This window comes from Thermobia domestica, chromosome 11, assembly GCF_964235325.1.
Source record: "Thermobia domestica chromosome 11, izTheDome1.hap1.1, whole genome shotgun sequence".
Taxonomy (NCBI): Eukaryota; Metazoa; Arthropoda; class Insecta; order Zygentoma; family Lepismatidae; genus Thermobia; species Thermobia domestica.
In genome coordinates, this window is record NC_137464.1 from 17,972,124 (window position 1) to 17,995,199 (window position 23,076).

Genomic DNA, 23,076 nt, shown 5'->3' on the forward strand with positions numbered 1-23,076 from the left:
TCTCTTTTGAATTTGTATCTCAGTCATAGATGTATTTGGTATTTCGTTGCATTTCACTGTAATTACCTTCAAAGTTTCGGCTTTTCTTCGTTTACTTTCTGGTAGCTGTGACTTTGAAAGTACCATTGGAAACTCTTTTATAATACAAATGCACTTTGACTGAAACTGTTGTTGCTACCTGCCCGTTCCATGGCGTTTAGGATACCACGCCATAGGTTAAAAACAACGAAATTACCGCGCGACGGATGGAAGAAATGAGTAATCACTTCTTTTATTGATACGACTCACTGCTACGCGCAGAAGAAACGCAAGTGAACGTTTATAAATCTGGAGCAGTCTAGACCTGAGTAGTGGATGGTTTTATTGATACGAAATTGGGTGATATCAATAAAAATAAGTAACTACTCCTGAGAAGTTCTGCTCGAGAATCGGAGTAACTACACCCGGAGTAATCTCCTCCTTCAATTTCGTATCAATAAAACAAGCCACTACTCAGGTCTAGTCTGCTCCAGATTTATGAACGTTTACTCGCGCTTCCTCTGCACGTAGCACTGAATCGTATCAATAAAAGAAGTGATTACTCATTTCTCCCATTCATCGCGCAGTCATTTCGTTATTTTTAACCGATGGCATAGTATCTTAAAAGCCATGAAACGGGCAAGTAGCAACAATAGCTTCAATCAAAGTGCATTTGTGGATATTGTAAAAGAGTTTCCAGTGGTACTTTCAATGTCACGGCTACCAGAAAGTAAACGAAGGAAAGCCGAAACTTTGCAGGTAATTACAGTGAAATGCAACGAAATATCAAACACATCTACGACTGAGACACAAATGGAAAAGAGAATCTTTAATATTCGAGCGAGAATAAAACAAAAATAAAAAAGAAGAAAAAAACGGGAAAGAAGAAAGTAATACTGAAACCATGGGAATGAACCTATTTGAGGTGATGGATACTGATTCGAATCCAGCAATATCAAGATTAACCCGACAAGCGCATATCACGTGTTGTCCAAGGTCTTTGTAGATTGTTTGGCTTTAAAAACGAAATCAGACACTGGGCTCCTTTGTTTTCTTTTTAAAAAAAGTATTTAAAAAAGTATTAGTTTAACGTCCTTTTCAGTTGCGTGCCTATATGAGACAGAACCCACTGATTAACGTGGAGTCCGAACCATATTCGAGCGCGGGTCTCCTATGCCAAAGGCATGTACGCTAACCGCTTAGCCACGAAATAGCTCTTCCTATTAACGTATTACTCTCCAAAATACTAGGGTTCTTTAAATGCCACTTGTGTATAGTCAAGTGCTCCGATAGCACCCGGAAATGTATATTGTTCTTGCCACTTTGCCTTTGCTGTTTGCATATTACGCACACTTCCGGAAACAATCCATTTTCAGGTAGTCATAGACAGTACTGTGAGCCACAACAGAATCCCCTAACATTCCGACCTGGAATCCCGGATCACTCACGTAACGCAAGAAAACAAAGGGCACCGATTTCTCTGTAAATTTGAAGGGGGGGCATTCAGATGCAGAAGGTATATATATATCAGGATTTTAAGACAAATTGCACTCTAATTATGCCAAATATTGTATATTCATAAATACAATACGGGGCCCACATGACCTTAGGGGGGCCCGACCCCCTGGCCCCCATAGGATCGGCGCCCTTGAAGAAAACCCGCATCTTTTCATCATTACGTAGTCCACCACCCCGAATTTCGGTTGATTCTCCTTAAAAAATGTTGTGCTAACCACTCTACATTGGGTGATATCAATAAAAATAAGTAACTACTCCTGAGAAGTCCTGCTCGAGAATCGGAGTAACTACACCTGGAGTAATCTCCTCCCTCAATTTCATATCAATAAAACAAGCCACTACTCAGGTCTAGTCTACTCCAGATTTATGAACGTTTACTCTCGCTTCCTCTGCACGTAGCACTGAGTATCATCAATAAAAGAAGTGGTTACTCATTTCTCCCATCTGTTGGGCGGTCATTTCGTTGTGGGTAACTTATGGCGCAGTATCCTAAACGCCATGGAAGGGACAAGTAGTAACGACAGCTTTAATCAAAGTGCATTTGTGCAGTGGTACTTTCAAAGTCACAGTTACCAGAAAGTAAACGAAGGAAAGCCGAAGCTTTGAAGGCAAGTACAGTGAAATGCAACGAAATATGAAATACATCTACAAATGAGACACAAATCCAAAAGAGAATCTTTAATATCTGAGCGAGCATTAAAAAAAAAATACTGAAACCACGAACTTCTTGGAACTGATGGATGTTGATTGGAATCCAGCAATATCAATATTAGCACGATAAGTGCATATCACGTGTTGTCCAAGATTGTTTGGCTTTAAGAACGAAATCAGACACTTGGTCCCTTTGTTTCCTTTTTTAAATAGTCCAGTCAGTCATGTCATAAAGCACGTCCATCTGATTGCGTTTTCCACACCATACGTGTCCCCTTTCACCTTGGCATAAAAAATATACATTCTCATGTATACATCCTTCCTATCAGCGTTGAGTTGAGTTGATTTTGAGTTTAATGTCCTTTTCAGTAGCGAAGCTATATGAGACGGGACTCACTGATCAACTTGGAATCCGAACCATATGAGCTCCCGCCGGGAATCGAACGCGGGTCTCTCATGTCAAGGGCATGTACGCTATGCGCTTAGCCACGAAGGAGCTCTTCCTGTTAGCGTATTCGTCTTCAAAATACTAGGTTTCTTTATTGCCACGTGTGTATAGTCAAGTGCTTCGACAGCACCGGAAATGTATATTGTTCTTGCCACTCTGTCTTTGCTGTTTGAATATTACACACACCTCCGGAAACAATCAATTTTCATATTTCGCAATAATCGCATCCATTACACTTGAAGTAGTCAAAGACACAGTACTTTGAGCCACAACAGAATCCCCTAACATTCAGACCTGGAATCCCGGATCACTCACGTAAAGCAAGAAAACCCGCATCTTTTCGTCATTACGTAGTGCACCATCTCAAATTTCCGTTGATTCTCCTAAAAAATGTTGTGCTAACTACTCTACATTTTCTTCCATGAATCTGTTTTTTGTAATCTCCATTTGCAACATTTCTATGCAATTTATAAGTTTTGCTACATAGCAAAACAATCATATACTCTGCTATATTTCGCACGGAGTCACCTATTTAGCTTGCTCCACAAATTTGGAGAAGTTACTAGCATCACAGAAGAGTCTTTGATTTTTGTTGATATCAAACGCGGAGTAGTTACCCGGCTCGAGAATAGAGGTGTGGTTACTTCAAAAGGGCAGGGCTTCTCCGAGGTCAGCCGAGACGACTAGTGCTCAGTTCTCTTTTTATTGATACCAATGCGAGTAACTACTTCAAAATTGGGCGTAATGAGTAACTTCTCCGTTTTATTGATATCACCCATTTTCTTTCATAAACTTATAATGCTTTTTGTAATCTCCATTTTCAACCTTTCTATGCAGTTTATAAGTCTTTCTACGTAGTAAAACAATCATATACTCTGCCATATTTCGCACGGAGTCACCTATTTAGCTTGCTCAACAAATTTGGAGAAGTTACTAGGATCACAGAGGAGTCTTTGATTTTTATTGATAACAAACGCGGAGTAGTTACTCGGCTTGGGAATAGAGGTGTGGTTACTTCAAAAGGGCGGGGCTTCTCCGAGGTCAGCCGAGACGACTAGTGCTCAGTTCTCTTTTTATTGATACCTATGCGAGTAACTACTTCAAAATTGGGCGTAATGAGTAACTGCTCCGTTTTATTGATATCACCCATTGAGAGAGGAGATTACTCCAGCTGTAGTTACTCCGATTCACGAGCAGGACTTCTCAGGAGTAGTTACTTATTTTTATTGATATCACTCAGTATTTCGAAATAGATAGAGGTAGATGCGTGTCACATAAATTGATGCTAGAATCTTCCTACAAATTACCTTCATTGTCCGCTTCAAAAGCATCGGAGTCTACATTACTTATTATTTCCGTAATCCTTCAGGCGCGAAAATACGCCACTATCATAACCACGAGTTGTCTCGGTGTTATTCATACCCAAAGGTTAACTAAAAAGACGAAGTGAATCCTAACTAATTACAAGAAGGGTGTTCAAACAGCCATACACACTTCCACTGGCTAATAGAAAAAGGAGAACAAAAATAGCTACATGTTTTTTTTCCCTTCTCAGTACTCATATCTTTATAGGGAATATATTCCTGACAAACATATAATTTAAATCTACGCAGTACGTGACCCGTACCCACGAAGGTGACAAATATTCGTGAAAAGTAAACAGAAGGGAGTAGTTTTATGTTGCTGTTGTTTCCTTCCGTCGCAGGAGCTGACCTTGGTAGGCGTGAGGCAACCAAGACCAAAGTTGTCACCCTGACTGAACGCCTTGTAACAAGAGAGCAACTATAGTTGTCCATGGGTCTCGCGTCTCATAGTTCTAAGTATTTGCAGCTATACAGCGAGCTCTGTGCGTTCTGTGCCACTCTATGTCCCCCAGCTGTGGCTGTTTGCGAAAATATTGTTTGATTTTCATTGGGGTAAGGCAAGATAATCTCAAGAGAAGCCCTTCACCGTAGCGAGTGACGTCACACAAAGTAGTGATAGGCAGGCGCACAATGTACTGGGTGGAGACACCTAGCTCAACACGAGAGTTTTTTTAAAGAAACAAGCCGTTTTACAGACATTTTTGTAAATCATGATATATATACAGGATGTTTCAAAACAACACCGACAACGTTTGGAAGGTGATTCCTGACACCAAGATAAGACAAAAAGTATAGACCAACCTAGGAGCACAAATGCTTCCTTTCGGAGTTATAGGCTGTCGAAAACATGAAAAAATGAACTTCAATGGTCCATAGCCCCAAACCTATGGGACCTACTCGGGTCAAGACTTCACTTAGGAACTAGCGTGTACTCTATCCAAAAATACATGTTTCAGAATCGTGCGGTACTTCCGCAACAAATTTTATAGAAGGAATTTGGCTACGGGCATATAATTTGAAACACTCACCAACAACCTCTATAAAAAATGTCTCGGAAGTACCGCAGGATTCTGAAACATGGATATTTGGATAGTGCACATATTAGATCCTAAGTTAAGTCTTGACCCGACTACGGTAGGTCAGATAGTTTTGGACCTTTAAATTTCATTTTTTCGCGTTTTCGGCAGTCTATAACTCAAAGGAAGCATTTGTGCACACAGGTTGGTTTATACTTTTTGTCTTATCTTAGTGTCAGAAATCCGCTCCCGAACGCTCTCGGTGTTGTTTTGAAACACCATGTATATAGTAATTTTGAATGATACGCACTAAGTGCTAAGAAGATAGAATATATATATATATATATATATATATATATATATATATAGAGAGAGAGAGAGAGAGAGAGAGAGAGAACTTAAATCCTATCACATTAAAATTGTTATGTCCGCAGAATAATGGTAATAGAAAACATATGTATTATATATATAAAAAAAAATCTTAGAAATTATATTTCTGACAAAAATTTCAAGAGGATAATAGGTTAGTAGGATTTATAACTACGGGTTCTTCTAAAATCTTTGCATCATGCTAGATCGCATAGAGAATTTTTCGTTTAAATAAAACATATATAATTAGAAAGAGATTATACTTCAAAGAGAAATATTTAAATTCAGTTTAACTTTTATACATGATGAATCAAGCAAATGGAAACAAGTGGCATGAAAGGTAACTGAGAAATTTAGTATTTGGAGAAGCAAAAAGGTAATGTGCAGGATACAGAAATTTCTCGTGTCGTCTCGGAAACGAGACGAGAAGTGTATGTTCTAATAAGAGTTCAGACAAGAGGTGTATGTCCAAGTTAGAGACGAGACGAGAAACAATAATTCTTGTCTCATTTTCGAGACAAGATATTTATCAAGTCTCATGGGCAACAATTCACTGAAGTCTTAGATACCAGTGTTTTAGTATTACATCATTCATAGTAAAAGTTCATAATTTATAACAGTGGTTGTACGAACACAATGAAGAGTAAAATGAAATCTTTCAGTTTTACGTCCCACGCTTATGCCGGTTAGGCTAGAGGTGACGGTGATGATGAGAAATGAATGAAATGCTGGAATGAAGAAAGGGAGGAAACGGGAGAACCCCGAGAAAACCCAAGAGCACAGACAATGAAGAGTATTTATCAACATTTTAAGATACGTAAGTTATTACATAACATACTTCAATAGTAAATATGATTTAAATATTGATATATTACACTCTTAGTGGAACTCTCGTAACTCGGAAGCATTCTCATAATTTCTAGATAAAATTAAGAAGAAAGCCAAGGCATAAATTTATAAAACGAGAAGAGAAATAATTCTTCGAGAATCAAAACGAGACGAGAATCCAACACTTAATTTAAGAGACGACAGGAGAAAACTTTATTTCTCGTCTCGTCTCGTGCGGAACAGTACACAAACGTTCAAATCAAGTCTTCCGTGTCACTAAGGAGGAAGAAGATTGATGGCTCAGTAGTACAGCCTTTAAATTTGATGTGAGGACCATAATTCAATCCCAAATATAGTATGTTCCTCACGAGAAGGACGAGAAATAAGATTTTCTCGTCTCGTCAATTTTTATAGAATTCTCGTCTCGTCTCGATTTTCGAAGACGATTATTTCTCTTTCGTCTCGATAATCTAAAAAGTTTTTCCCGTCTCCTCTTGTCTCGTAAAGTAGTTTCTGATCTCGATTCAGAAGAAATACTCTGCTAATTTTTATGTCAGAGATGGCAATTGAAGAGAGTACTACAAATCTGTTTTGAGATCAGCCCTATGTAATTGGGAGAGAGACGAAACCAAATCAAACAAAACATGAATTTTAGCTTTCTTCTTGAGAACCGAGATTATATGAGACGTAGATGGTAGATCTACAGTTTAAAGTGGAACTCGAACTCGAGCTCTCATACAGAAAAGGCTCATGCACTAGTCGTTAGAGCAACAGTTACGGCTACGATAATAACATATATATATATATATATATATATATATATATATATATATATATATATATATATATATATATATATATATATATATATATATATATATCAGTGATTAACGCGGACTTTAGTAAGATTGTGGCTTAAGTCAATAAAAATTACATGATGTAACAAACACTTTTAACAATTAGCGCGAACAGCGCCAAATCATCATAATGGATTTGAGTGTAAAACTGAAAAGAAAGAAAAAAAAACATTCTCATTGCAATACTTTGAGAGAATCCACATATTTGGATGTTCGTAATTATTACATAATGTGGAATTATATATACAAAGTTGTCACATTATAATCACACTTTTTTGTCTTTACACTGTGGAGTATGCAACGGAAGTTTTGGGATTTAACTTCTCGTAAGATATTATGTAAAAATAAATATGTATTATGTTAGGATATATATTCAAAACTCACACTTTGTATTTCATTATTGAACTTACTGTAATATGAACTTCTAACTTTATTATATACAGTATGTTACCTGTCTTTCTTTTCCGTCTTACTCTTACAAGTTCTCCTAGTAGAAGTTGCATACATAAGATTCGTTCGCGATGCCCTTCCACTTTTCATACCCTAACACGTTTGTGATAACCCCAATGAAATGAAATGAAATCTTTGAGTTTTACGTCCCACGGTTATGCCGGTTAGGCTAAAGGAGACTGTGGTGATGAATAATGAATGAAATTGTGGAATGAAGAAAGTGGGAGGAAACGGGAGAACCCCCAGAAAACCCACGCACACGGTGTTTGTCCACCACAAAGTTCACTTGGCGGGGTCTGGGATCGAACCCGAGACCCCAAGCACCAGAGGTGAACGCTCTACCACTGAGCCACCGCGGCCCCCTCGTGATATACATACTACTGCGTTTCAGCTGCTACGTTATATATATATATATATATATATATATATATATATATATATATATATATATATACAAACAGTATACAAAGTTATTTTTATTAAGAAATCTAAGTTTTTACTTATCTTTTTCCTAAGTTATCACTACATACTTAACTCGTAACTACTATCGTGGGGTCAAATTTGACCTAGCACATTTCTAGCTGTGGACAAAATATATATTTTGTTTCACTGAGGTTTCAGTCGTCTATTCTCAGTTGACCTTGCTAGGAGGCCGCAGTGGCTCAGTCGTAGAGCGTTCACCTCTGGTGCATGGGGTCCTGGGTTCGATCCGAGCCCACGCAAAGTGAACCTTGTGCTGGATAAGCACTGTGTGCGTGGGTTTTCTCGGTGTCCTCCCATTTCTTTCCACTTTCTTCATTCCACCATTTCATTTATTTCTCATAATCACTGTCTCCTTTATCCTAGCCGGCATAATCGTGGGACGTAAAACTTAATGGAGGCAATTTTCAGTTAATCTTGAGATATCGTAGCGAGTAGGTGTTCGTGTCCATGCGCTTTGTTGTTTCGATGTTTTCGGACCTCTGGGGTCAAAATTTCCTCCAGGATAGTACTTGCGCTATCTGTTTTCTGCATTACATTTTTTCTGTGGTTTTCTTGGGGAGTGTTACGGAGGTGTGTGCAGAACTCCGAACTAGCAGATCGTGCTGAAGGTGGTTTCTTGCAATTTTCTACAGAATATTGGACGTTGCATGCTTAAATATTCTTGTTTCTTACCATCTTTCCAAAGAACCAAGAAGGCTTCAGAGGCGAGACTTCATGAGGAGTATTCGGATGACTCTCATTCAAGATCACCTAAAATTAAGGGGCGAATGCGAGACACTTTCTCGTAGGCTTCGGCAGTCATTGTTACGACTAACTGGTGGGAACATCAATGAAGACCGTCCGCAGACAGATTCTCCAGCTAAAAGGAGGAGATGTGCTATTTGTCCTCGAATTGATGACAAAAAAAAAAGTCCTTGGATTTGTTCTGCGTGCAAGCGAAATGTGCACAAGGGTCATTCAAGAAAAAACACTATATGTACTGACTGTCAGTAGAACAACTAAAATGTCTTTATTTGTTCTGTATCTAACGGATATGTGATTAAGACACATTTAGGGGTCGTCCACATATTACGTAACGCGGCAAAGGGGGAGAGGGTTCGGCCTTGCGTTACGAAGCCTGACAAGGGGGGAGGAGGGGATTTAGGTCTTTGTTACGTTACACTTTTTTCTGCTGTAATTTTTATTTTTATTCTCAGATTTATATGTAATCTTTTAAACAAATAATTTTATTCAGAAAACCCACGAACACGGTGTTTGTCCACCACAAAGTCCACACGGCGCGAGCTGGGATCGAACCAGGGATCCCAAGCACCGGAGGTGAATGCTCTACCACTGAGCCATCGCGCCCCCAATCAGGAAAAGGAGTCACAGACCAGTGTTGGGCAAAATCAATTGAAATCAATTGCAATTGATCAATCAATTTAAAGTAATTGCTCTGAAAATTAATTGCAATTGATTTCAATTGCTAATGATTTCAATTTGTAATTGACAATTAATTTCAATTGCAATTGAATTCAATCATAAAATTTGCAATTAAATTTTCGTCAATTGTTAATTGTTAATTGGTCACCAGGCAATTGAAACTTTTTAATTGTTAATTGTCAATTGCAAAGGGTGCAATTGAAACATTTAATTGTTAATTGCAATTGACAATTGAAACTTGTTTTGTTAATTGTAATTGTTAATTGCAATTGAACTCAGCAATTAAAACTGAAGATAAGAAGATGTGTGTATATTGTGTTGTCCACTTGTTCCTGTTTTACATATTTCAAATAAGGTACTTATAAGAAATGCTGGATAACTACCATCCCTTCGCCCCCCTGGGAACAAAGCCGTGAAACTAAGAATCTTTTAAAATATGTTTATGGTTCTATCCCCCCTCGAAAGAACTCTATATGCCCGTCATGCATACAATAGGAATGGGCACGAGCGAGCTCGAGCGAGTTTTCTTTGAAACTCGACTTGACTCGAAGCAGACATCTTTGAGCTCGACTCGAAACATTTCCCCCAACTCGACTCGAATTCGGATCGAGTTTCCAGTCGAGTCGAGCCAATTCGAGCTAAATCCTTTGTGTAGTTCAAGTACTACTATCTTCAAGTATCCTACATAGACAATATAACTATCAATGATACTACTAGTACTACTAAAACTCATTATTATTATAACACCGTGTACCTGTATAAACATGGAATATAGGCGGCTTTTATCTCAATACTAAAAATTAGTTGACTGTCGATCTCGGTCGTCAAGAAATCTTCAGGAGGCAAGGACATCGGTCACGAGGTTCTAGGTTTGAGTTCAGGATGAGCAAGTATTCGGACTCGAGCCGAAAATTGTTAAAAGTTATAGGACTCCAGTCAAAAATGTTCAAAATTGCTCGACCCAGGTTTAGAGTTGTCAACGACTCAAGCGGCTCGCTCACAGCTCATTCACTTATCGAGCCGAACCGAGAAGTGAGCCGAGCCAACAGATCATCCAACCGAGCCAGCTTGAGCCGATGGCTCACACAAGCCGAACCGAACCGAGCTGATTGCTTACCCCAACCGAGCCGGTTCGAACCATCAGCTCATTTAAGCTGACTCGAACCCAGCCTATGGACTCGTTTCAACCGAGCCGAGTCGATGACTCGTTTCTACCGAGCCGGTTCAAGCCATTGGCTCAATTGAGCCCAGTCGATGGGTCATCCCAACCAAGCCAGCTCAAGCTGTACGCTCAGTTGAACCGAGCCGAGCCGGTTGACATCACTATCCCGGTTGGTCTTCTACTTTGGCTAAAAAATTGGACCGTGCAGTTCACAGCCTTGATGGTAAGAACTACAAAAAAATTAAATGAAATCTTTAGTTTTACGTCCCACGGTTATGCCGGTTAGGCTAAAGGAGACGGTGATGATGGGAAATGAATGAAATAATGTAATGAAGAAAGTGGTAGGAAAGGGGAGAACCCCGAGAAAACCCGCGAGCACGGTGTTTGTCCACCACAAAGTCGACACGGCGCGAGCTGGGATCGAACCAGGGACCTCAAGCACCGGAGGTGAACGCTGAGCCACCGCGTCCCCTGGTAAGAACTACAGTATATACTTAGGTCTATATTGGTGCTCACCGCGTCATTAACTTGTTCCGCGACCAACGAATTTCGAGGTACTTTGTTTTGCATCTTTTGTGCGAGTTTTGTGTCGCTTTATGCGCTTATTCCCACATTTTGTGTATCACCGGAAGTGGATCAAAATGGGCCTACAAATATGGCGGAAGAAGTTATTGCTGTTCTGCCACCAATGAATTTCGAGTTTGTTTCCTTCACATCGCTTTGTGCCGTTTTGTGCGTCTACTTCCACGTTTTGTGCGTCATAGGAAGTGGGTTAAAATGAGTCCCCGTATTTTCACGTTTTGTGCGTCACCGGAAGTGGGTCAAAATGGGCTTCCAAGATGGGACGAAAATGATCAAGAGTTCCGCCACTATCGAAATTCGAGGTCGTTAATTTCACATCGCGTACCCTTTTGTGCGCCTATTTCGACGTTTTGTGCGTCACTGGAAGACGGTCAAAATGGGCCTCGAAGGTGGGATAAAAATGACCCACTGCTCCGCCACTACCGAATTTCGAGGTCCTAACTTTTGCATCGATTAGTGAATTTCGTGCCGTTTCGTGTCCTTATTTCCACGTTTTGTGCGTCACCGGAAGTGGGTCAAAATCGGCTTCCAAGATGGGACGAAAATGACCGAGAGTTCCACCATTGTCGAATTTCGAGGTCGTTAATTTCACATTGCGTACCCTTTTGTGCGCCTATTTCGACGTTTTGTGCGTCACTGGAAGACGGTCAAAATGGGCCTCGAAGGTGGGATAAAAATGACCCACTGCTCCGCCACTACCGAATTTCGTGGTCCTTCCTTTCACATCGACTAGTGAATGTTTCGTGCCGTTTTGTGCCCTTATTTCCACGTTTTGCGCGTCACCAATAGTGTGTCAAAATGGGCCTCCAAAGTGTGACAAAAATGACCCACTGTTCCGACACTATCGAATTTCTAGATCGTTACATTCGCATCGTTTAGTGCCTTTTTTGAAAGCTTTCTGCGCCTATTTCTCGTCCTGTGCATCACCCGAGATGAGTTAAACGGGCCTTTAAATTGGGAGTTAAATGGCTCATTGTTCCGCCACTATCGAATTTCGGGGTTGGTTCTTTCGCATCGTTTAGTGCCTGTTTTTTACGTTTTGTGCGTCGCCGGAAGTAGGTCAAAATGGACCTACGAATATAATGAAATAAGTTAATGTTGTTCCGCTACAAACCAATTTGGAGAACGTTTCCTTCACATCGTTTAATGTGTATTTTATACCGTTCTGTTCGCCTACTTCCACGTTTTGAGCATCACCAGAAATGCGTCAAAATGGTCCATCAAGGTGTGAGGAAGTAGAGCCATTGTTCCGCCACTATCGAGTTTGGAGGTCGTTTCTTTCGCATTGTATAGTGCCTGCTTTGTACCGTTTTGTGCTCCTATTTCCACTTTAGTGCGACAACGAAAATGGGTCAAAATGGTCTACAAGTATAGCGGAATAACTTAATGCTGTTCCGTCACCATCGAATGTCGAGGTCGTTTCCTTCACATTTTTATGCATGATTTGTGTCGCTTTGTGCATCAGTGCAAGTGGGTCAAAATGGACCTTGAAAGTGGAATGAATATGTCTTTTTCTGCCTTATTTGTAGGTCGTCTTTGACCCACTTTCGTTGGCGCACAAAACGTGAAAATATACGCAGAAACGGTAAATACATGCACTAAACAATGCGAAAACAGCGACCTCGAAATTCGATCTTGGTGGGAGAGTGGGTCATTTTTCTTCCCACATTGAATGTCCACTTTGACACACTACCATTGATTTACAAAACGTGGACAAAACGGTAGAAAACACGCACAAGACGATGTGACGGAAATAACCTCGAAATCGTTCCTGACGGAACAGCATTAACTTGTTTCGCCATATTTGTAGGATAACATTGAGTCATTTCCGGCGACGCAGAAAACGAGGAAATAGGCGCACAAAGCGACACGAAAATGGAAATTTAGCTTAATTACATGGAAATTTTAAGTTTGTAAGCTGAATTATATGGAAAATGTAATACATTTTTCCTTTACGTTGATTTGGGACTTCCAGATTTTATTCTTTTTTCCACTGAAAAGTATCTATAATTCAACAAGGAAATAATTATGTATTATAATTATAATAATTATCTATATAATTGAATTCATTGTAATTTGGTTCATAAAAAACACTTTACCATTTCGTGCTAGCTGTTATGCCCGTTCTTCGCACGGATCAGATAAAATATCAATGTAAACAAACTGAACAACGGGAGAATAATTAAGAAACATTTCTAAAATTGGACGTATTTTGTGTATCCAACAACGTACATGTGTTTTCATTGGGAAGACCGATGGGGGCTGAATTGGAACGTAAACACTATCGGCGGTGTCACTATACATCTGAGCAACCCCGATAAATATGGATTCGACACAAATATTGGTCATTTACTGCTACATTTACATGTCCCGGTGAACTCCCCTCAGACCCCCTTGGTTCGAGTTTTAAAAAAAACCTCTGGCCCCAAGCAATACCGCGAAAACTATGAATGTGACACTAACATCTGCCATTTTCTACTACCTTTTACATATCCCGGTAATAGCCCCTATGATCATCTGGTTCCAATTTTGAAAAATCAACGCCTCTGGTCCGCAGCCGATGGGGGCTGTATTTGGAAGTCAACGCCTGTGGAAGTATCACCATTCATCTCAGCGACAGCGAAAACTATGGATTTGACACTAATATCGGTAATTTTCCATTATTTTTACATGTCTCGCAATCCCCACCCCCGGTGACTCCCGGCCCGCATACAATGGTGGCTAAATTTAAAAAAAAAATCGCTAATGAAAGTATCACCATTGATCTCAGCGACCGCGAAAACTACGGATTTGACATCGGTCATTGTGGATTATTTTTACTTGTTTCGTGATCCCCTTTATAATGCCCCCGTTCCTTAGCTGATGGGGGCTAAATGTAAAAGTAAACGCGGTTTTAAGTTTCACCATTGAGCCCAGCGACCCCGAAAACTATGGATTTGACATTAATATCGGTCATTTTCGATTATTTTTACATGTCTCAGAATTCCCCCCGATGGTGACCCAAGGCCCGCATACAACGGTGGATGAATTTGACTCATCGTAGTGGTAGTGGTGTCACCATTGATATCAGAAAAAGCGAAAACTATGAATTTGACACTAACATCGGTCATTTAGGATTACTTTTACGTTTCGGTATCCCCCCCCTGTATACTCACGGCCCGCAGCTGAATAGGGAGAATTTTTGAAGTTAATGCGATCGGAGTTTCACCATTGATCTCAGCGACCGCGAAAACTATGAAATCGACACTGATATCGGTCATTTTCTAGTACTTTTACATGTCCCGGTAGACGCCCCCCTGAGACCCTCTGGTTCGAATTTTGTCAAAAACGCTTTGCCTTTGTGTGGGACCTGGACCAAGGTATCTTTGATCAAAATTTGGTAACTCTCGGCCGTCAACCTGTCTGGTCCCCAGGCCGGTCCCGGTAAACGTCCCCCTGAGATCCCCTAGTTCGAAATTAGAATAAAAGCTCTTCGTCTTGATCTGGGGCCCTAGACCAAGCTACCCGTGACCAAATTTTGAAAAGTTTCGGTCCACTCGTCTGGTCCCTTTTGGCGCGGATACTTTATCACTCGGACCTATTTTACGTGGGGCACTTTCGACTCGAACCCTATTGACGCGGGGCCATTTTGACTCCGGCCCTTTTGACCAGGGCTTTTTTGACGTGGGCTTTCTTGTCACCGAGTACGGGTTCTTTTGACCAGGAACCATTTTAATTTGGACCCTTTTGACTCAGGTCCTTTGGTCGCCGAGCCCTTTAGAAGCGGGGCCGTTTTTGACTCGGGCAGTTTTGTCGTGGGGCACTTTTGACTCGAGCATTTCGGTCCTCGCCCGTTTGTCCGTGCTCTTCTGACATAGAATATTCAGCAGCTGAAATGCGTGGGGGCATGGGGAAGGTATGAGTAAATAGATGATCAACGATACAGAGCGCAGTAAAATTTGTTACGCAACTGGTCATTTCTCTCTCCTTCTTGTGATTTGCACTCCTGATCTCAGGCTTTTGAGCCATGGAATTGTATTTACCGGGCCTTTTGTCGCTGGGCCTTTTTGACAGGGACCTTTTTAACGCAGGGCTTCTTTGATTCGGCCTCTTTTAACGCGGGGCCTTTTTGACTCGGGGCTTTTTGTCGCGGGGTCCTTTGACTAGGGCCATTTTGACACAGAACCGTCTTAAGCCGTGCCCTTTTGAGGTGTCATTTTTTACCCGGACATTTTTGTCGCATCGAACTTTTGATTCGGGCACTTTGGACATTGGGTCTCTTTTGACTCGAACCCTTTTGTCGCCGGTCCCTTTTTACTCAGGCATTTCTGTCTTCGCCCTTTTGTCCCATGCCCTTCAGACAGAGCTATATATACAGTATATATATATATATATATATATATATATATATATATATATATATATATATATATATATATATATTCACCATCTAAAATGTGGGGGGCAGGAATGAGTAAATAGATGATGAACGATCAGGCGCGGAATTGTATTTGCCGGACCCTTTTGACGCGGGGCTCTTTTGACTCGGCTCCTCTTAACGATGCGCCTTTTAACTTGGGTCTTTTTTACGCAGGGCCGTTTTGACCCGGGCCGTTTTGGTGCGGTTTTCTTTGACCTGGGCTTTTTTTGACATAGGACCCTTTCGACTCGAGCACTTTTGTCGTGGGGCCTTTTTGACCGGGTCCGTCTTGACTCGGGCCTTTCCATTCTATCCCTTTTGTCGGGCCATTCTGATATTTAACCACATAACACAGAAGCTGAAATGTGTGGGACAGGTGGCGTGTATGAGTAAATCGATTATTCAGGGCGCAGCAAAATTAGTTACGCCACTGGTGATATCTCTTTCTTTCTCCTGATTTCCACTCTTGATTTCAGGATTTTTAGCCGTGGAATTGTATTTACCTGGCCCTTTTGACGCGGGACCGTTTCGACCAGTGCCCTTTCAGGGCGGGGTCCTTTTTGACCTAGGCTTTTTGACATAGGGCCCTTTTGACTCGTCCTCTTTACTGGTGAGGACCATTTGACCTGTGCTTTTTTGAGGCGGGGTCCTCTTTGACTCGGCCTCTCTTCCCGCGACCATCTTTTGACCCGGTCCCTTTTGACAAGTTTCGACTCGGCACTTTTGTTGCGGGCCACTTTTGAACTTGCTCTTTTGACGCGGGGTCTTTCTGACGGGCCATTTTGACTTCGGCCTTTCTATTCTCGCCCTTTTGTCGGGCCCTTTTGACATAGAATCATATATATATATATATATATATATATATATATATATATATATATATATATATATATATATATACAGGGTTTTCATAAAGTCTGGACGGATTTTATTTGCTTATAATTTTCATAAGAATGCTCATAATGAAATCAGATAAAGTGCAAACGGTAGCGGAAGGATTAAATTTTTAGTTGGCAACACTGTTAGATAAGCGGCAACTCTGAACACGTTGAGAAAGGGAGAGGGAGGGCAAGGGTCAGTTTCTTATGTTTTGTGGTACGCAATGTGTTCTGTGGTACGCAGAGCTAAAATCGCCAATTCTGGTGTGTCGAAAGTTCACCAAAGAGTTCAAAAAGCCGGCACCGACTGAAAGTGCAATCCGAAAGCGGCATGCTAAGTTCTTGGAGACAGGAAGCGTCCTGGACCGTCCTCGAAGTGGGAGGCCGCCAACATTCCAGCGCCGCCTACGCGAATGTGTGGACGTAAATGGCGCCCAGTTGGAGGTGTGGCGGTGAATGAACTGAGCTGGTGCAGATTACAGGTAAAAATTTAATCCTTCCGCTACCGTTTGCACTTTATTTGATTTCAATATGAGCATTTTTATGTAAATTATAAGCGAATTAAATCCGTACATACTTTATGACAACCCTGTATATATATATGATATTATATCATTATTATATACATTATATATAAATATAACGCAGCAGCTGAAATGCGTGGGGCAGGGGTGGGTATGAGTAAATCGATGATCCAGGGCGCAGTAAAATTACTTACGCCACTTTTCATATCTCCTTCCTTCTCTCTACATTATATCTGGAGATGAATGTTCTGACTAATAGGCTACAGTGGCGATTTTAAAAGGTAAGAGGATATACGCTATCAATGATAAATCTTATGACTTTTAATATATATAGGGCAATAAATCGAAAAACTCTATATCGGTCTTTTACCTCCCCCCTTCCCGTTGGAAAAAATCCTGCAGGCGTTAGTGATTATCATGTTGCTTAATTACTTTATTATGTTGTGCTATACACACAATAAATACTGTTGTGTTTTATTTAATGATAAGAATATTATTTACATTTATTGCGGCCCTTGCTTGACGACAGCGAAACATATTCACGTTCAACTTAATCAGTTTCCATTCTCAAATGAGAACAGTGAGGCGAATCAAGTAATTCACTAACTCATTTAGAACTTAGAAAAGTGTCCTGGGAAAATGTCACAGTAAATTCCTGAAGAGTGAAAAGTGCTAGTAGCAGTTGTTAGCAGTTGTTAACTTCACATATAGGACAATAAATTGAAAAACTGAAAATACGAATCTTTTCAGAGATGACAGTTCGCTGATGCTTCAAATCTATGCCTTTACTCCCTATACTACGTTATTTCCCTAGTCAAAATAAAAACTCTTCAAAATTAATCACAATTTCTTATGCAACCATCCCTTCCTCGGAGTACTGCGCTGTCACATACCCGTCACGGCGATGTAAAGGCACTTTTGGCGACGAGGATACATAGTACCTAAACACCTAAGAGGTAAGCAGTTCCGTATTGCTAGGACGAGGCTATCAGGAGATAAAACTACATTGGACTCCCAAATGGCAATGTCTGTGCGTGGATGGTCTACATCAGTCATTGGCTTTGGTAATGTACGGCGTACCTCTACCGTAATTAGAGGAAGTCTCGTATTACTTAGATGATCCTACAGTCGAGGAGGAGAATATCAGTCTATTGCCTGGAAGGAGAGTGAACGGCGACTGAGGAAAGGTGCAGATTCTATGCATCTGGGTGAAGGTTTCTGATTCCAATGAGAGGGAGGAATGTCTTTAGGATAACGGACTTGCATCAAACCCAAATGGTGATTTGACACGTACCATTGGACCCAGGATCAGATACGGGAAGTATCTCAATTTGTTTGCTGTACCTCTATACTAAAAGCGGTTACTATAGAACAATAGAGGTAGGCAGGACAGGGAGTCAAGCTCCCTCGTTCTTACCTGAGGTTCCCGCAGTGAGTTAAACTCTGCCGCATTCTGGACAAATTTTGGGACTATGTAGCTGTTTCTTGTTCTGGCTAAAGGTGAACTTTTCTTATAACACTCTGGCACCAAGTCTACAGAGCTTGGTAGCCTTGGCTTGCTAGCAAATTTAATGTTTTTAACTTTAGCGTCTGTTTACTATTACCGCAATTGGTTTCACTCATGTATAATTTTCGTTTAGTTTATCTCCTGTGCCTGGTTTCTCACCTGAATTACATTTTATAGATTTCTTTCCTGCATTGATCATCTCCTTTGATCCTATATCTGTTAGTTTACTATTTTGGTGTAAGGTTCCTGAGTGAGGATAATGTCAATCTCTTTTTTTTTCCTGCTAAATATTGAATCTCGTTCATGAGCGTCATTAACAAGGGAAGTTCGGGAAAAAGCATTTGCCTCTAGAGAAACTAAGTATGCCATTTGAAATACTAATTCATGCTGATTACAACAAGCTAACAAAATTCCTGTAGGATTGAAAACTTTTCGAGAGATTCAACGTTAAATGCACGTTGGCGCCTCCTAGCGACCTACCATTATTATGCAGCCTGATGATTTGAACTTACTGTTGCTTGCTCACTGGGGTCCATTCGCAGACAAATTATTGATTGCAAGGTGTATGACGGATGGCAAAGACGTAATGGTTGAGAATGTGCCAAAAAAAAAAAAACTGCACACGATTTGTATCCTCGTCGCCATAAGTGCCTTTACATCGCAGTGACGGGTATGTGACCGCGCAGTACTCCAAGGAAGGGATGGTTGTATAAGAATTTGTGATTAATTTTGAAGAGTTTTTATTTTGACTAGGGAATTAACATAGGTGAAGGGAGTAAAGACACAGATTTGAAGCATCAGTTCACTGTTATTGAAGCATCAGTGCACGAAAAGATTCGTATTCTCAGTTTTTCTATTTATTGTTTTATATGTTAAGTTAAACACCACAATATGTATCACTGATATCGCAGATCGTATTATTTTTTAAAATCGTGTTTGTAACCTATTGTCAAAACATTCATCTCCAGACATGATGTAGAGAGAAGAGAAAGAGATACGACATCTGTAATATATGTATATGTGATTCACTAAGTAACTGTAGAAATTAGTTAAAGGACAGATAAGAGAGCGAAAAGGAGCTCTAGAAGTCTGAACTTTTTAGAAGCGTCCTAGATAGGTGAAAATATAGTTAAAAATTGCAAAAGGTATCATGTAAATTACCTCTCTTTTCTTATATTCTAGTATACTTTTTCTTTCACATCCAAACATCTCTATTCAGAATTACGAGATAAAGGCGAAGAGAGAAACATTTCCATTTCAAGAATTATATCAGGAAAAAAATCTTTTGACTTAGACTAGATTCGAACTCGCAACCCTTGAATCCATGGCTCAGCGCTCTACCGATTGAGCTAACAACTACTGTTGGAAAACCCAGATTTCTACAACTACCGGTTGCTGAATGGTGTTTATTAACCAACTTTGCCGAGATAATTGCTTCATATAGCTATAATAATAATAATAATAATAATAATAATAATAATAATAATAATAATAATAATAATAATAATAATAATAATAATAATAAAGCAGAAGAAGAACAGAATCTAAAAGTCACATATGGTAAAAGTTTGACGTGCAGAGTAAGTCCTAATATGATATTTTATTAATTATATATAATAAATGTAAGCGTGGTTTATTCGTGTGTGCTACTCAAACTGCGCAACTCACTACCTAGTCCCATAAGGATTGTACGCTTATGGTACAGTAGCCTTGCGTCCTCCAACCGTGAAGAATGTTTCTGTTTGAACCTATGCGTGTCCTAAGAGGAAGGAGGAGATTGAAAGAAAGAAAAGTGGTTTAGAAATTATGCAAACGTAGAATATGTCACGAGGTGAGGTGATATAGAATTCAGCGTGTCTTTCAGCTACTACTCTATACAAGACGTGTAGGGGCGTCATTTCAGACTTCGCTTGAGGGGGGCAAGAGCACCACTGACGTAAGACTTTCACATTTTGTACTAATACATTAGTAGGCAATCGATTAAAGTACATGTAAACCTCAAACTCTTGGGGGGGCAATTGCCCCCTCCTGCCCTTCCTAAATGACGCCCTTGAAGACGTGCATCTACGACTTAACGTGGAACCCGAACCACACGACTCCTGACGGGAATCGAAACCCGTATCACATCTAGTTCTATCGTGGGAGACACAGGATCGTGTAAAAATAATCGAAAATTTCTTCTATCTTTCTGATAAAGAAAACAAAGTTGATACCAGATATAAGTAACGAAAAATCATATGAATTTAAATGTAAAATTTGAGTCCAAAATACCCACTTATAAACAACTGCTGAATTTTAGAAAATAAAGACATGTAAATTGAAGTTATGTGATTAACTTGGAGCTTCAAAAACCAACACCCAGAAACCGCAGTGTAAAGTCTAACTGATGCAAATTTTTTTTATTGCATAACTTGCTTTCGGGGAGTCCGCCCCCAGACGCTTGCATTTGCTCTTTCTCCGACCTCTCACTTCTCATATCCCTAAGACCTCTGATCTTAAGTGGTTTCGAGATATGGCTATCTTATTGTAACAATTTCAACTCCCAACTTTGACTTCCTGCTGTTTTTCTTCTAACCGTAATATATATATATATATATATATATATATATATATATATATATATATATATATATATATATATATATATATATATAAAACGCTGAAATACATCTTTAATCAAGATGTTTCTACTCTTAAGGGATTTTGGAATATGGCCATTCTATTTTGCCAATTACAATTTAAACCTTTTTTTTTTCTAAGGAAAAATGAAAAAACGCGGAAACATGTCTTTAATTGTTTTACTTGCAAAACCTAAACACCAATTTTCATTCCCGGCGGGAGCTCATGTATTTCGAATTCCACGTTAATCAGTAGGTTAACGTTTCATATAGCTTCGCTACTGAATGGGACGTTAAACTCAAAATCAACTCAACCAATTTTCATGTCAATAACCTTAACGATTTTCGAGTTATGACCATCCAATTATAACAATTGTAACTTTACCCTATTTTCTTCCTTTCTAGGGCAAATATCATGAAAACGCTTACATACATATCTAATTATTTTAAATGAGAAGTCCATATACCAAATTTCATGTCGTTAACACTCAAAGATTCCAAGGTATGGGCATTTTAAGATAATTGCCACTCCTCTTTCTCCCTTTTCCCTCCAAATTTCCAAATATTCTTCTTTTAGTGGAACCTTACATTACAAATCATATGCCCTTTCTAAACTTAAAGTTTCTAGCTTAAGCGGTTTGGCCTAGCGTTGATCAATCAGCCAGCCAGAACTTGTTATTTTATATAGAAAGATACATAATAAGCAAATTAGTGACAAAAATATTACTACAAAAGCAATATAGCAAAGAACTCATATACTGTGTTAAAATATGTAGATATTCATTCATTTGGTAAAATTCATAAAACTAAGGGCACAAGCTTAGCGTACGCGCGTTTGGCGTGGGAGACCCAGGTTCGATTCCCGGTGGAAGCTCATGTGATTCGAATTCCACGTTAACCAGTAGGTCTACATATCATATAGCCTCGCTGCTGAACGGAATGTTAAACTCAAAATCAGCTCAGCTCTGCTAAGAGCATAAGCAGCGTGGACCTACGGCTTTTTGGGTCCAACCACAGATGACAAAATTACACCCCTATTGCTTTACAATTGCTGTAAATCTTCCTGCTTTGGAAATGAACGGAACTTGACATTCGCTTCACCAATTTTTCTATTTCGTGTGTTCATTTTAAAGCCGTACACAGCGCATGAGGGCATTGCTAAAGTTTTCAAAGTCAATGTAAGAAATACAGATGAGTTCTATTTACACAATGTGTACAGTAGAAAATATTCAATAATATTCCACATAGAAAATATCATACACAACAGTGTGTAAGAAATTCATCAAATGTTTAAAAATCAAAGTAAACGTACTTCAACACAAATGCATTTAAAACCTGACTCTGAGAGCGCAATAATGTTATCTTGTTCGAAGGGTCAGTGATTTTGTGTCGAACAGGCTGAGCGTGGGCTTACCCTGCCTTATGTTTCGCAACATTGCTCTTGGTCAAGTGGTTTATTGCTTGTGCCTTAGGTATTTGCCCTAAAGCTATACAGCGAGTTGTGTGCTTTCTTCCTTCCCTGCCCCTGGCTGGCGAAAATATTATTTGCTTTTCATGCATTAGGATAAAGGGCAAGACACCTTGCGACCTTGGAATGGAGTAACATATAAAATGATCGAAAACGACAACCGAATAAACCACGACGACCAGGCGAGGCAACGGAACAAGTAGATGAATTGCATGACAAAAAAAAACAAAAACAAAACAAAACAAAATCCCCACTAACAAAACACTTCCATACTACAGACAACACAGACATGACAACAGATTTAATATTAGTCAACTGCAGAAGTAGTATTATAAAAACACAACTACAGACTTATTTACATGGATTTTCACCACCCCTTCAAGTGTGGTTTTGCCATGTAAATTGCCTATGCATGCAGCACGACCGACAAGGGGGGTTTTTTCCTGGCTTCCAGGTTTTTTGTCCCTCTATCAAAACAAAATAACTTCTCTCGCGCTTTCCTATCTTCTTGTTT